At 53.0% G+C, this 13,583-nt stretch overlaps 1 protein-coding gene across 11 annotated transcripts in view; it reads right to left on the reverse strand.

Moving 5' to 3' along the window:
• Window positions 1–13,583, reverse strand: part of DLGAP4 (DLG associated protein 4) — a 172,548-nt gene that overhangs the window by 27,222 nt on the left and 131,743 nt on the right. The window contains exon 1 of one of the 11 annotated variants that reach the window (XM_070051883.1): window positions 11,546–11,681. The exons of the other annotated variants lie outside the window; for them this stretch is intronic. The gene's annotated coding sequence lies outside the window, so the exon portion shown is untranslated. Of the gene's footprint in view, window positions 1–11,545; window positions 11,682–13,583 lie in introns of those variants that run through there. 11 annotated transcript variants of the gene reach the window in all.

The raw sequence follows: 13,583 nt of genomic DNA on the forward strand, positions 1-13,583 counted from the left end.
GAGCCTGGCAGACAAAGCCAACTCCCAAGATTTCAGGAATGTGTGTTTGTCCTAAAGGTCCCAAAAGAAGCAGGGTTTCAGTGGGATCTTCCACCCTAGATCAGAACCCGTTTGCCTTAAGGGGCAGTGGTTATGTGGAGGAGCCGGAATGGGGCTCTGAGCCGGCTGGGGCTGTGTGAGACTCCAGGCAGGGTTCGTATCATCTGCAGGATGTAGCTGGGTCTGACCCAGCTGTGAGAAGTCAGTGTGCACAGCATTTGCCAGGATCTGGTGGGGAAGAGGACTTCCTCTCCCAAGAGACAAAGGGGCTGCCCAGGCTGAGTGCTGCTGGAGCCCTGGAGGGCCTGCGCTCTGGTGGAGGCAGCCAGTCTTCACAGGGAAAGTAAACCAGGGGGAGGCCAGGCCAGATGTGAGAAGAGCTTATCTTGGCTTCTCCTGGGGCACAAGTTGCAGCCAGATAAGTGGTGTGACTAGCAAAGAGGATCTGGGGCAACGGGGGCTCTCTAAGGGACAAGAGGATGGGGCGTGACTTGTACAGGACAGTTTCTCATCCATGAATGAATGCAGGCAACATGGGCCAACATCTCACTCTAGCTACTTCTTGCAACCCAGGGTCTTCATCCATGCTGCTCCTTCCGCTGGAAGGCTTGCCTCAACTCCTCACGTTTCAAACATCTCCTCCAAGAGGCCTCCCAGGAATCTCCATCCAAGTACTCTCCCACTTGCACTCACTCCTTAGAGTTCCAGGGCAGCTGGGGGAACTCTGTCTGTGCCAGTGCTCTCTCAAGCCACATTTGATGAATGAGAAAATGAATCCCATTATGGCAACAAAGACCTTACATGCCAAAAACCGAGATTATTTGGCCATGGGGAAGACCCGCAACACTTTAGTGTACAAGGTTCTAGGCCCCCTCCCCAGTGCAGAGCCCTCTTCTGCTTGGTCCCCGCCCACTCATTTCTGCAGCTTACTCTCTTGGCCCTCCCACCCCTCAGCGCGCCCCCTCCAGCTCGGAGACCACACACACCAGCCCTTCATGCATCAGGCATGTCATGCACGTGCACTTGCTCCTGCTGCAACCCTGTCTGTTCCTCCCAGCCCTCTTCCCCAGCTCTCCCCGGCCAAAGCAGAGGCACCCCTCTTCTTTCCCCGTGCATCAGCTTTTGCACTCAGGGCTGCTGCAGCCCAGTGCCAGCCCAGAGAAGAGCCATCATTTCCTGACTGAACCTCAGGGCAGGCCAATGTACCAGACACCCAAGATGTTGGAACTCGCCAGCCATGCACTCTCCAGGATACGAATGCCATCCTCTCTGCCCTGGAGAGATACCCTATGTGCCACAAGTTTCAACAGGGCACATGGGTACAACTCCTTGTCCATTCAGACAGGGAAACTAGTGGGTGAGCACCTAAAGACTGTGACTGCCTCCCTCAGCTGGTTCTTGTGCATACTTCAAAGATCCCAAGTGCAGCACCCACTAAGGCACCTGCCCCTGTGGGCTGCCTACTTGCCTATCTCTCTTACAACCAACAGGTGCCTAATGCAAAAGCTCAGACAGGAGCCCCTGTGTGACAGCTTCTGTCCAGCCCAGTTCAGCCTTCCTGCTCCACATCGCTCAGGGCCTTGCTTCTTCTACACAGAAGCCCCCTTGCTCATTATCTCCACTGTCTCCAGATTCTACCCACCAGAGGCCAGCATTCCGACACAGTGAGTTAGGGTGCTTCCTGCAGCACTGACATCCCATAAGTCCCTTATGAGTTTAAGACCCAGCTGTTCCACTTCTGACCCAGCTCCCTGCTACCAAGCCTGGGAAAGCAGTGGAAGAGGCCCAAGTGCTTGGGCCCCTGCAGCAACATGGGAGACCTGGATGGAGTTCCAGACTCCTAGCACTGGCCCAGCCCAGCCCAGCCCAAGTCGTTGCAGCCATTTGGGGGAGTGAACTGGTTGATGGAAGATTGGTTTCCCTCTAACTCTGCTGTTAAATAAATAAAATAAATCATTAAAAAATAAATACTAAAAAAGACTTTATCTACTCAACTACATCTACCAGGTCTGAACAACTTTGTTTCCACATTTTCCTTTTAATGTTAGGGTGTACACAGTGGCCAAAGACAGCCTCAGATGCTCACATGTGGCCTTGGTTCCATCTCCCTGGGGATCTAGGGAACACAGAACCTGAAACGCCTCCTTGCCATTACCTGGGGGGCCGGGCTAGGCTCGGTCCTGTGGCCCGGCATGGTACTCATGCTTGCTGGCTCCCAGAGGCCTGAGCTTGGCAGGGGAGATAAAGGAGAAGGGGCCTGAAGTCCACAAGAGGAGCCAGGTCATGGGGGCCACAGGCAGTGTGGTGGCCATGGCAGCAGGCCTTACAGAAAAGGCAAGGGCCGAGCTGGAAGCCCACACGAGTGGCCAGTGCTGGCTTCACAGATCCAGACTCCTTTAACCCCTTTTCTGGCTCTGCCAAGCTGGGAAAAGCACTGTCAGAGGAGGCGCCGAGGACTCCAAGATCCCACCTCCTCTCCCACACAGTAAATAACCCAGCAAATCACGCAACTAAATCAAGCAACTCATGAGTGCTACCGTAAAATCAAAACACAGTGGCTCTCACCCACCTAGCCCCAGATTCTTCCCTCCCCTCACAGCAGGGGGAGCTGGGAGAGAACCCCAGCAGCTATGTCAGGATGGGGGACTATTCCCCTGAACTGTCTCCCCATTGGCAGCTCACGTGGCTCCCTCCTATCCCTTTGCTTCAGTCTGACTGCTGCCTCCATGCTGTGCCTCAAGAGTTACCAACGTCAAATTGGCAGCGCCTCTCATGCCAACAACCTGCCAAGTCCCTCCAGGGACCCTCTGGGCTCCCCACAGCCAGACCCTTCTCTCCCACCCTTCCCCGGACCACCCACACTGCTGGCCCCTGGCCTTCCAACCTTTTGTCCTGTCCTTCTTGCCCCATTCTGCCCTGGCCATCTGAGGAAGCCAACCATGTCACTACTTTGTTTAAAGTCTTTCAGTGTGGCCACAACTCATCCCACAGACTTGGAACAAACCCATCAATGGGGGCATTCAGAGCCTCCAGAATCTGCACCTGCCTCAGACCTCAAAGTCCACAGAAGCCAAGGACACAAAACTCAGGGAGCTGGCCACGTCCTCAGAAGCTGTCCCACAGGCAGGCTGTCCTCTTTGTAACAATTCCACGCTAACAGCTGACATACTGAGCACTGACACTGTTTTTAATTCACAGACTCTCTGGGGTCTAAGCTGACCTACTCACTTAGATTTACTTGTTACTGCAAAATCTACATGTAAGGGGCTTTCATGGTCATACGTAGACACGTGGGCCCAATGCACACATTTGCAACTGAGGTCCAAAAACGTGACATTCTGCCTTCTCTTTTCAATTCTGCTACTGTAAACAAGTGTTTTCGTGGTCTACTTAGGGCTATGCTTTTCCCATTTTGGGCTTTTTATTGGGGAAATCACTATTCAAAATGACCCCTTAGTATAGGCTGAACACCTAGAGTTCTAAGTGCAGACAGGCTGCCATGTGCCTTTTGGAAAAAGTATGTGTGCTAGACAGGCTCCATTCGGGCCTGAGTCAGAATGCTGTTGGCCAGGAGTTCGATGTTAATGGATCAATATAAGTATTAAGAGTCTTTACGCAGAATGCACATAACACAAGGTTGTGTATCGATCAGATGGTGGAAATGCGACCTTCCGGGAAGAGCAACGCTTTAGTGAGCAGTGAGTCAGTGTCAGTGCTGGAATCCTCAGACCAGTGCGGATGAGGTGGGGTCTGTCATGGCTCCCTTCTAGAGAGGCAGAGGGGTTCGCCCTCTGCCACTCCTGACAGGGCAGTGTCGGGGCCTAGGCTCTGCCTCTCGCTCCTCCAGTGCACTAGGTCCGTGGGCACAAAAGTGGGGTGTGCTACTCCATGTGCGCTGTGCAGGAGCTAAGGCGATGACACACGAGGTTCTGCATAATGGGGGGTAGGCCCAAGCCACTCCTTGGTTTCTGAGTAAAGGAGATGACAATCACCTCCAGGGAGACAGTCTGGGGTTTTTCTAGAAGATGTCACTGACTGGGTCACTGAGTGGCAAGGAACTACAGGGCTCTCTGGTGAAGGGACCCTCTGTGAGGGAGGGGCAGGGCAGGGGCAGTCCAAGGCACACTTGAGTGGCTACACTGGTGGAGGGAAAACAGGGTTGCTCCCTCCCAGACAGGGTTCTCAGGCTTCCCAGGGCTGCAAGGACAGCAAGAAGAGCATTCCTCATAAGGTCCCACAGCCAGAGTACCTCACAGCACCAGGCCCTGACGGCCACGTGGAGCACGTATTCCCACTATCAGCCGGAAGGGCCAAGGTCAAGTCCAGGATGAATTGGAATCTTCTCCTCCCCGCCACCAGCTTGTTCTGCCAGAGAGCAGACTCCACATGCTCGGTCACACGCTCCGCAAAGCCTCACGCCTCTACTGTGAAAGCACGTCTTACAGAGACCACCTCTCCACTCCCCAACAAGCCTAGTCATTGTCCCACTCCGGCTTCCCCGCCTTATCACTCTAAGTACTGCGGGAATGCTTTAAAGCACATTTACATTACTTCTCTTTCTAGACTTTTTCCAAGACTCCCGGTCCTTGCAGAAAATGCCACACTGCTCCCCTCGGCCTGACACAGGCACTGGCCCAGACCACTCTCCAGATTCAGCTCCGACAGGGTCCTTGCTCACCACACTCCAGCCTCCAGTCTCCTTATGATCATGCAAACACTCCATGCTTGTTCCACTTCAGGCATGAATGCTCTGCCTCAGGGCCTTTGAGCCTGTCACTCCCTCTGTAAGAGCCCCCCACTCTGCATGCTGCTCTTTCTTATCCTGACTTCAGATCTTAGCTCAGGGGATCCAGTTCTCAGTGAAGACCCCCAGGCCCCTTCTCAACAGCACTGATCACTTATTTTCAGTTTGCTTATCTTTTGTCTCTCCCCTACTGGAGAAGATCCTGAGGGAAAGGACCTTGAATGTAATTATTATGCTATCCCAGCACCAGGCCCAACACATGGCTGCGCTCCATAAATACTGAATGAATGAATGATTATTTGGCAAGTGGGTAACTGAAGTTCAGGGAAACAGAATGACTTATTCTGGCTCTAAGTTGGACTCTAACACCCAGGGCCAGGGCTTTGAAATCCCTTCAAGTCAGCCCCCTCCCCAGTTCCCCAGGAGCACAACTTGAAGTACAGCAGTGAGGCTGTGGGAATGAGAGCTCAACAAACCCTAAGCACCAGGTGTTGGAAGTTGGAAGTTGAAGAAATAACCATTTCTGAAAGGGGGCAGAGAAATTAGGCAGTGCTTCTTCTACACACTCTCCAGGCAAGAAGCATCCGAAATGCAGACTTAAAAGAATCATTACTGAGTGCGGCTGGGCCAGGTGCTGCTTTACCCAGACACAGCTCTGGGAGGGGAGCTAATTATTACTGGTATTTTATAGATGACAGTAAGCTTGCACTCGCGGGAACCACAGTGCAGGAGCTCCGCTCTGTGAGGCCAGGCTGACCACAGGGAGCTGTGTACCTGTGCAGGACCTGAGTCCTTCAATCCTCCTGGGCTGGTCTCGGATGGTGGTCACAAGTTCAAACGTCTACAGGATGTCTAACCCCCTGGCCCAGAGCCGCCACAAGGAGACCTGGGCCCAGCATTGTTGGAGCTGCCACATGTGCCAGAAATCTGATTTTATAAAAATACATAAAATGTCCAAGTTTTCAGATGGCATTAATTCCCACCTTAAGAAACACTGCACAGAGAAGGCCTGCCAGGTACGGAGGCCTGTGCCACACAAGTCTACAACTGCTGCAGCCACTGTCCTGGGACTTCCTCGTTCCATCTGGGGTTCTGGCCCCTACGCTGCTGCCCAGGAAGCTCATCACAAGATCTTCCCCTGGGGAAGGCAGGTGCCTCATGAGAACCGTAGAACGCAGGCAGCCAGGACAAACGTCTTAGTCCTGGCCAGGCAGAAGCAGACAAGGTGCTCTGGTCAGCAGGCCAGGTCTGGTTTCAGTATCTTGGCACCAGTGCACAGGTGGCAGGAAAGCACCGTGGGAGCACAGATGGTCATTCTTTGTGAACCTGGAGTGCTGCCTAAGAGGGACCTGCTCAGCTGCCAGGGCAAGCAATGCTCTTTAAGGGAGCTTTTCACACCCTCACTGGAGTGCAAGGCCCTTGGGAGAGGGCGGACCCGCAGTTCACAGTTCCAGGCAACTGGGGGTGTGAAACTACTGGCTGGGAGCTTTCAGAAGCTCAGCATCGCCCGCTGACCAAGGGATGGACCTGAACTGGCCTAGCAGGCAGTGCTTTAACTGTATGAGCTCACTAACTCTCCAGCAGGCCTGTCACTCCCATTCCAAGGAGGAGAAACACAGAGGCTCAGAGAAGCGGACAGCCCACACTCACTCAGCCAGTACGTGGAAAGCCAGGGTTACAGCCTAGGCTTTCGGAGCAGAGCCAGCACTTTTGGTTACTACTTAATCCCACTGCCAGGGCCTGGCTGAGATCTTGGCCAGGCCAGTTCCCTAGGCTTCATTCCTAGGGTCCTCAAGCAGTTTTAACTGCTCCCTCTGAGTGGCTCCATCTGGCCATGAAGACAGAACCCTAGCGCAGGGCTAAAAACTGCATGCTCTGCCTGTGATCACGACTTCCCACTGCTCTTCCCCGGGCCTGCTCTTTGACCCTCTTGCCGGAGTTCTGGGTGTGGGTTTCCCAACCACACAAGAACTCGCCAGCGTGGTTGTGCTGCACCACAGCTGGGAAGTAAGGTCCAGAAGGGTGGGGCCCTTGTCCCTGTCACACGGCTGGTTCACAGGGCGCTAGGATTGGAGAGATGACGGGAAGCCTCTGAATTCCAAGACTGCAGAGTGTCCAGAAGACAGTCTAGGCATTCCAGTCATTTCTAAACCAGAGTCTGGAGACCTCGAAGGGAACCTGGAGACAGCTCTTTGGACTCCCATCCACTGAGGTTCCTCAAATCAGCTCCACTTGCCTTTCTTCTCCACAAACAATTCCCATGTTGCTTTGAGACCCTCTAGGAGTGTGTGTGTGTGGGGGGGAGTTGGGGGGAGAGGAACCTGTTTTCTGCCAGGAGCCATCTGGATATTTATAACCTCATTCATGGACCAGTCAAAGTTATTAACTTAAGAATTAGCCTGCTGCAGATTTATTGAATTTCAAGTCTCTCTTGAGGTTGCCTTGACAGGGCCACACCAAATGATTTCACGGCCTCACTTGATCTGCAGGCCAGATGTTCCCCACCCTTGCGCTGGACACATCTAAAGCTCTCATGGTACACACGAGGAAAGCCAGCAGGAGGGCATCTGCACTCACAGAGGCTCTGAGTGGCAGGCTGTCCCGTTCCTCCCAGGCATTCAGGGGGGCAGCCACCTGTGGTTGAGCCCTGCTTCCTCCAGCCTCTGACCAGGCACCCTCCCCTCCAAGACACATTTTCATCAGTACAGCAAACGATACAGTAAGCAGCCTGTTGGGCAGTGGTCACCTCTCACCTGCCGTGCTGGAATCTGCCACGACTATCACCTTGTTTATTCCCAGAGACCCTCTGACAGCACCTGCTCTGCCAGTTATCTCTGCTCAGAGGTCCCTGCCCTGCCCCTCAGAGTCCAGGCTTTGAAGCGACGCCAGCTCCTCAGCTGCAGGTATTATGACTGTTTTGTGTGTCAAAGCTATAACCAGTAGTTGAGGATGTTCAAGAATAGGAGATGGCCAGAGTCTATTTGGCCGGCTGAGGGGCTGGGGGATTGAAAATGCAAGATGGGGTTTTATAAATACTGTTTGGCTTTTCCAATACTGGCTTTGGCAGGTGAACCTCACCACTACCTTTCAAAGCTCTGGGGTTCTAGAAGCCCAGTCTGGAAAGTACTACTTAGAAAAAGCCTCCAGAAACTACCCTTTCTTCTGGAAGACTGATGTCATGCACTGGGGGTGGGTCACAGAAGCCCGGCTTTTCACAGGCTGTCATAGGCCAAGCACACCTCGACTGCTGGCCTCATTCACCATTCTGAATGACCAAGCAGATCCCAGAATAGAAAGGCACTGTTAACAGGCTCATTCACTGCCTGGAGTGACAGGTGGTATATCGGGTGACAGACGCAAGAGCCAAGAACCCTGGGCAGCCAAGAGATGGGATGAAATTAACTGCAGCAGGACTTAATGGGGAAAACCGTTGAGTTCAGTTTAGGTCAGCAGAGGCAATGCTGCCTGCCTCTGTGCCAGGCAGGCGCTGGGGAGAGACAGGAATGGAGACAGCCCTCTTCTCAGGCTTATATTATGATCCTGGATTTGCGATCTTAGTAAGACAATGACATTAGACAAGCAGCACATGTGGAGAAATGCCTCATGGGGGCTAGCATTGTGGTACAGCGGGTAGAGCCGCCACCTGCAGTGCTGGCATCATATAGGGGTGCTGGTTCAAGTCCTGGCTGCTCCACTTCTGATCCAGCTCTCTGCTATGGCCTGGGAGAGCAGCAGAAGATGGTCTAAGTCCCACCCATGTGGGAGAGAGACCCAGAAGCAGCTCCTGGCTTCAGATCGGCCCAGTTCCGGCCATTGTGGCCATTTGGGGAGTGAACCAGCAGATGGAAGACACCTCTCTCTCTGCCTCTCTGTAACTCTGCCTTTCAAATAAATAAATCAAACTTTTATATTCAAAAATGCCTTATGGACTCCCACTAATCACAGTCATGATCTAAGCCTGCACCAACAGAAGAAAGGCCAGGGCAGACTTCACTGAATACTGGGTTGTCCCAGAAGGGCTCTAAGTGATCTTAGGGCAAGGACACTGTCAAACTGCAGCCACAAAGGCAGAAGTCTCAAGCCCAGCCCCTTACAGCAGCTGCTTATTTAGATGGGGGAAGTGAGGCTCTGGGCCCAGGGCTGGCTCCAGGGACTTGGGATGACTAGTCCTTGTCCTCTAGAGTCTCACAGTCAAGTGCAGGGATGACAGTGAACTGGTTCCTCAACTGACTGGGCACTGGGGCAGGCATGTGGCTGGGACTGACTCAAGAAGAGTGGATTGGTGTGTCTGACATAAACTTGTCACAAATGGGCATGTGACACAGGTACAACATAAGGCATACCCAGTCTAACACAGGGGTGGCTTGGGCAGAATGACATGGGTCAGTCTGGAGACTGCGTTTGAATATCCACAGGACTGAGTCACATACACACGTGACCCACAGGGTCACACTACAACCAGCAAGGGAAGGAAAGGTGGGGTTGTTAAGGACAAGCAGATTTTGCCTCATTTTAAAGAACTGTCTGAGACGCAGAATTGGCCCAAGAGGGAAGAGGGGTCTGGAGGCAGCCGGCCAGGCCAGACTCAGGCATTAAGAGGTGTCGGGAGGGGGACTCAAGCCCCTAGTGAGCATTAAGATTCTTCCCAACCCCAAGATGCTCTTTCTTTGCCCTCCTACGTAACACACAGTTCCAGATGTGACACAAGACATCATAGTGTGTCACTGGTAGTTCAAACTTCTCTGTTAGCAACATAGGGAAAAGGACAGAGGACCTGCTCATCCAGCTGAGCCACACAGAAAATGACCCAAGACTTGACCCCTGGGCCTCAGCAGCAAATGGCAGGCTTACAACACCTTCACCTGGAAGGCACCTACTTCAGACAGCAAACCCATGATGAGTGAGATCAATGGACACCGGCTTCCTTCTCCCCTGAACTAACAGCTTAGGAGTTACAGAAACTACCTGTAGTCAGCAGTCCCCAAGGCACGTTTTTTAAAGATTGATTCATGTGAAAGGCACAATGACAGACAAAGGGTAGGGGGAGGGGAGAGGGGGAGAGGGGGAGAGGGAGGGAGGAAGGGAGGGAGGGAGGGAGGGAGACATCTTCCGTCCGCTAGTTCACTTCCCACAATGCCAGGGCTAGGCCAGGCTGAAGCCAGGAAGGAACTCCATCAGGTCTTCCATGTGGACAGCAGGAACCCAAGTACTTGAGCCATCAACTGCTGCCTCCAAAGTGTATTGGCAGGAAGTTGGACCGGAAGTGTGAAGTAGACAGGACTCACACCAGGCACTGTGATATAGGACATGAGTGCCCCAAGAGGTGGCTTAGGCTTAACTGGCTGCACCACAATGACCACTCTGGGAGTCCCTAAGCTTGCGTACTGGTTCCAGCACACATGCGTTCTCTCACACGTTGGCTCCACAGCCCTCAGTTTCTCCCATGTACAAAATGAGAGCAATACTAGCTTGCCCTCTCCCCTGCCTTTCAGAACACAGGTGAGAAACTGCAATTACAAGAGCTCAAGGGGCTCACACTGCTGCTGCCCAATCTCAGGCCCTCCAGCAACTCTGCAGGCCAGAGGCTCAGGTTTCTGGCCCAGGGCAGAAGCGAGGGATCAGAACTTTCCAGGGGCTGGGTTGAGAAGGTTCAGGCCCCTGCCTAAGAACTCACAGCTGTCCACTCCTCCACACTGTGCTTGTACCAGCACCAGCCCAGCATTTTGGTGCAGTGACCACAGGCCTTCTCTCCTCTCCCCTTCGTACCAACACATCCTGCTCTTTCAGGCCTCTGCACTGGCTGCTCTGAAAAGGCAGGCTTACAGAGAGGGGGGGGAGACAGAGAAAGAGATCTTCCCTCTGCTGGTTCACTCCCCAGTGGCCACCAGGACCAAGGCTAGGCCAGCCGAAGCCAAGGGCCTGGAATTCCATCTGGATCTCCCATGTGGGTGAACTGGCTGAACATCAGTGGCTGAAGAATCACTGCTGCCCGAGGTCTGTCACATGCTCAAGAACTGGTGGAGCTGCAGCAGCTCCCAGGCCGAGTCCTAACACCTGCATCTTGTATTTGAGCCCCCAAGAAGGCGTTTCGTGTTCCCCTCGTGCTGCTAAGGAAAGTGGAGGTGGCCGGCGCCACGGCTCACTAGGCTAATCCTCCGCCTTGCGGCGCCGGCACACCGGGTTCTAGTCCCGGTCGGGGCGCCGGATTCTGTCCCAGTTGCCCCTCTTCCAGGCCAGCCCTCTGCTGTGGCCAGGGAGTGCAGTGGCGGATGGCCCAGGTGCTTGGGCCCTGCACCCCATGGGAGACCAGGAGAAGCACCTGGCTCCTGCCTTCGGATCAGCACAGTGCACCGGCCGCAGCCGTGGCGGCCATTGGAGGGTGAACCAACAGCAAAGGAAGACCTTTCTCTCTGTCTCTCTCTCTCACTGTCCACTCTGCCTGTCAAAAAAAAAAAAAAAAAAAAAAGAAAGAAAGAAAGTGGAGGCCCAGTGTCACACAGCAAGTCCCAGTCTATCTGCTGAGTGAGCGCAGCCCCACGGGTTCTAAAGGCTGACTTCCAGAGACTGACCTTCTCAGCATCTGGTGTCAGCAGTAGAAACGCGGCTCACCTCAGCAAGACCGACAGGCGTTCTCGCAGAGCTGAGAAGCTGCTGTTGAAAGACACGCTTACCCTCCACCTCTGGCTGGGGGAATCTCACTTTCAGACCACGAGCCCACCCGACACCCCAAAGAGCACTTGGGTGACAGCAAGCCGACCTTACCTTGACAACTTCTACCCCTCGGGGAGGTGCTGTGCCCTGATGTTTTGCCAACACACTTTCCCAGCCTTCAGGCTGTCCTGCCAGGCTCTTTACACTCACAAAGAGACCTGTGACATCACTTGCTCCTCAAACAGCTAGTGCTTCCCTCCTAGTGCTGCCACTCCTTTCTATTAAGTAGGGGCCTCGCTGGGTTGTCATGGCACCAGTTTCATGTGGCATGCTACTTCTGGTGGACCAGGAGAGCCTGCCTGTGTTGAGAAGGCTCCTGAAGCTGTGTCTGGAGTCAGTGGGTGTGCTGTGGTTGAAGGATGCCATGTGCCAAGCACAAGGTACGTGGTTACCCCTGGGCAAGATGATCATCACAGAAAGTTTTCACACTACTCCTCTGACACAGAGCCTTCATTCTTGATTCCCCACCAAAGCCTTCCTGTGCCCCACTTCTCCACTCTTCTTCCTTGCAGGCTAGAGCTTTGTGGGCTAAGTTTAATATCCAGTAAGATGGAAAAGCAACTGTCTTCCACAGTCCACTGACCAACAAGGAATCTCAAATAGCTGCAACCTGTAGAGTGAGATTGGCTGAATTTCAGCTCACTTTGTCAGTTAAGTTTTGCTGTAAGACCTTGGATAAGTAACTTTACTTCTGGGTCCCAACTACATGTATAAAGAAACTCTATTTTCCTGACATTTGAACATTGTGCTAGTATTCTATTTTTACTGCTTATTTTCATTTTATTTAAAAGGCAGACATGCACACATACACACACAAGGTGGGAGTAGGGAGAGAAACAGAAAGAGACATGAGGGACAGGACTGTGGTGTAGCAGGTAAAGCCGCCACCTGAGCTGCAAGTTCTAGTCCCAGCTGCTCCACCTCTGACCTAGCTCTCTGCTGTGGCTTAGAATAGTAGTGGAAAATGGGCCAAATCAATGGGCCGCTGCATCCACGTGGGAGATCCGGAAGAAACTCTTAGCTCCTGGCTTCGGATTGGCACATCTCTGGCTGTTGCGGCCATCTGGGGAGAGACCAAGAGGATGGAAGACCTCTCTCTCTCTCTGTGTGTGTCTCTGTCTCTGTCTCTACCTCTCTGTAACTCTGCCTTTTAAGTAAATAAATAAATCTTTTTTTTTTTTTTTTTTTAAGATCAGATCTTCCATCCTGTGGTTCACTTCCCAAATGCCTCAAACAGCTGGGGCTGGGCCATGCCAAAAGCTGAAGCCTATAACTCAACCGGGGTCTCCCACCTGGATGGCAGGGACCCAAGTACTTAAGCCATTGCACAGCTGCGGGGAACTAGAACTGGAAGTGGAGCTGAGACTGGAGCCCAGGCACTCTGATACGGGACATGGGTGTCCCAAGTGGAGCAGCTTTAACTGCCGTACCAACGACCTGCCCTCTGTGCTAGCATTTTTTTTTTTTTTTTTTGAAAGGCAGAGTTAGAGAGAGAGGAGAAGGAGAAGGACAGAGAGAAAAAGAGAGATCTTCCATTCACTCCCCAAATGGCTGCAACAGCCAGGGCTGGGTCAGGCCAAAACCAAGAACCTGGAACTCCATTCAGATCTCCCACAACATGGGTGGCAGGGGCCCAAGTATTTGAGCTGTTTTCCATGTGCATTAGCAGAGAGCTGTATTGGAAGCGGAAAAGCCAGGACTCAAAACTACACTTATCATGAGGTTGTCAGTGTTATAGGCAGCAGCTTAACCTGTGTGACAACCCCAGCCCCTGTGCTAGGATTCTTCAGGCTGCAGAGGGAAGTTCCATTCTCTCTCTGGTTTCAGGACAAACACATTTTGGGAAGTACTGTTCCATTTCCCAGAGAAAGAAGCTGAGGCTGAAAGACATAGAGGGACCTGGCCCAAATCCCCAGCAATAAGTAGCTAATTGAGGAATCACATCCATGTCCTGTGGTTAAATCCACAGCCTCCTCCCCACCCTGTTACCCTGCCTCCTCCACAGGGAGGCTGTGGCCAGCTCCTCACAGCCACCATGGGCTCTGGAGCCAAGGCTGCCCCTGTGGAGGAAGGCCTCCCAGGGAATGAT

This window comes from Oryctolagus cuniculus, chromosome 11, assembly GCF_964237555.1.
Source record: "Oryctolagus cuniculus chromosome 11, mOryCun1.1, whole genome shotgun sequence".
In the NCBI taxonomy this organism is placed as follows: domain Eukaryota; kingdom Metazoa; phylum Chordata; class Mammalia; order Lagomorpha; family Leporidae; genus Oryctolagus; species Oryctolagus cuniculus.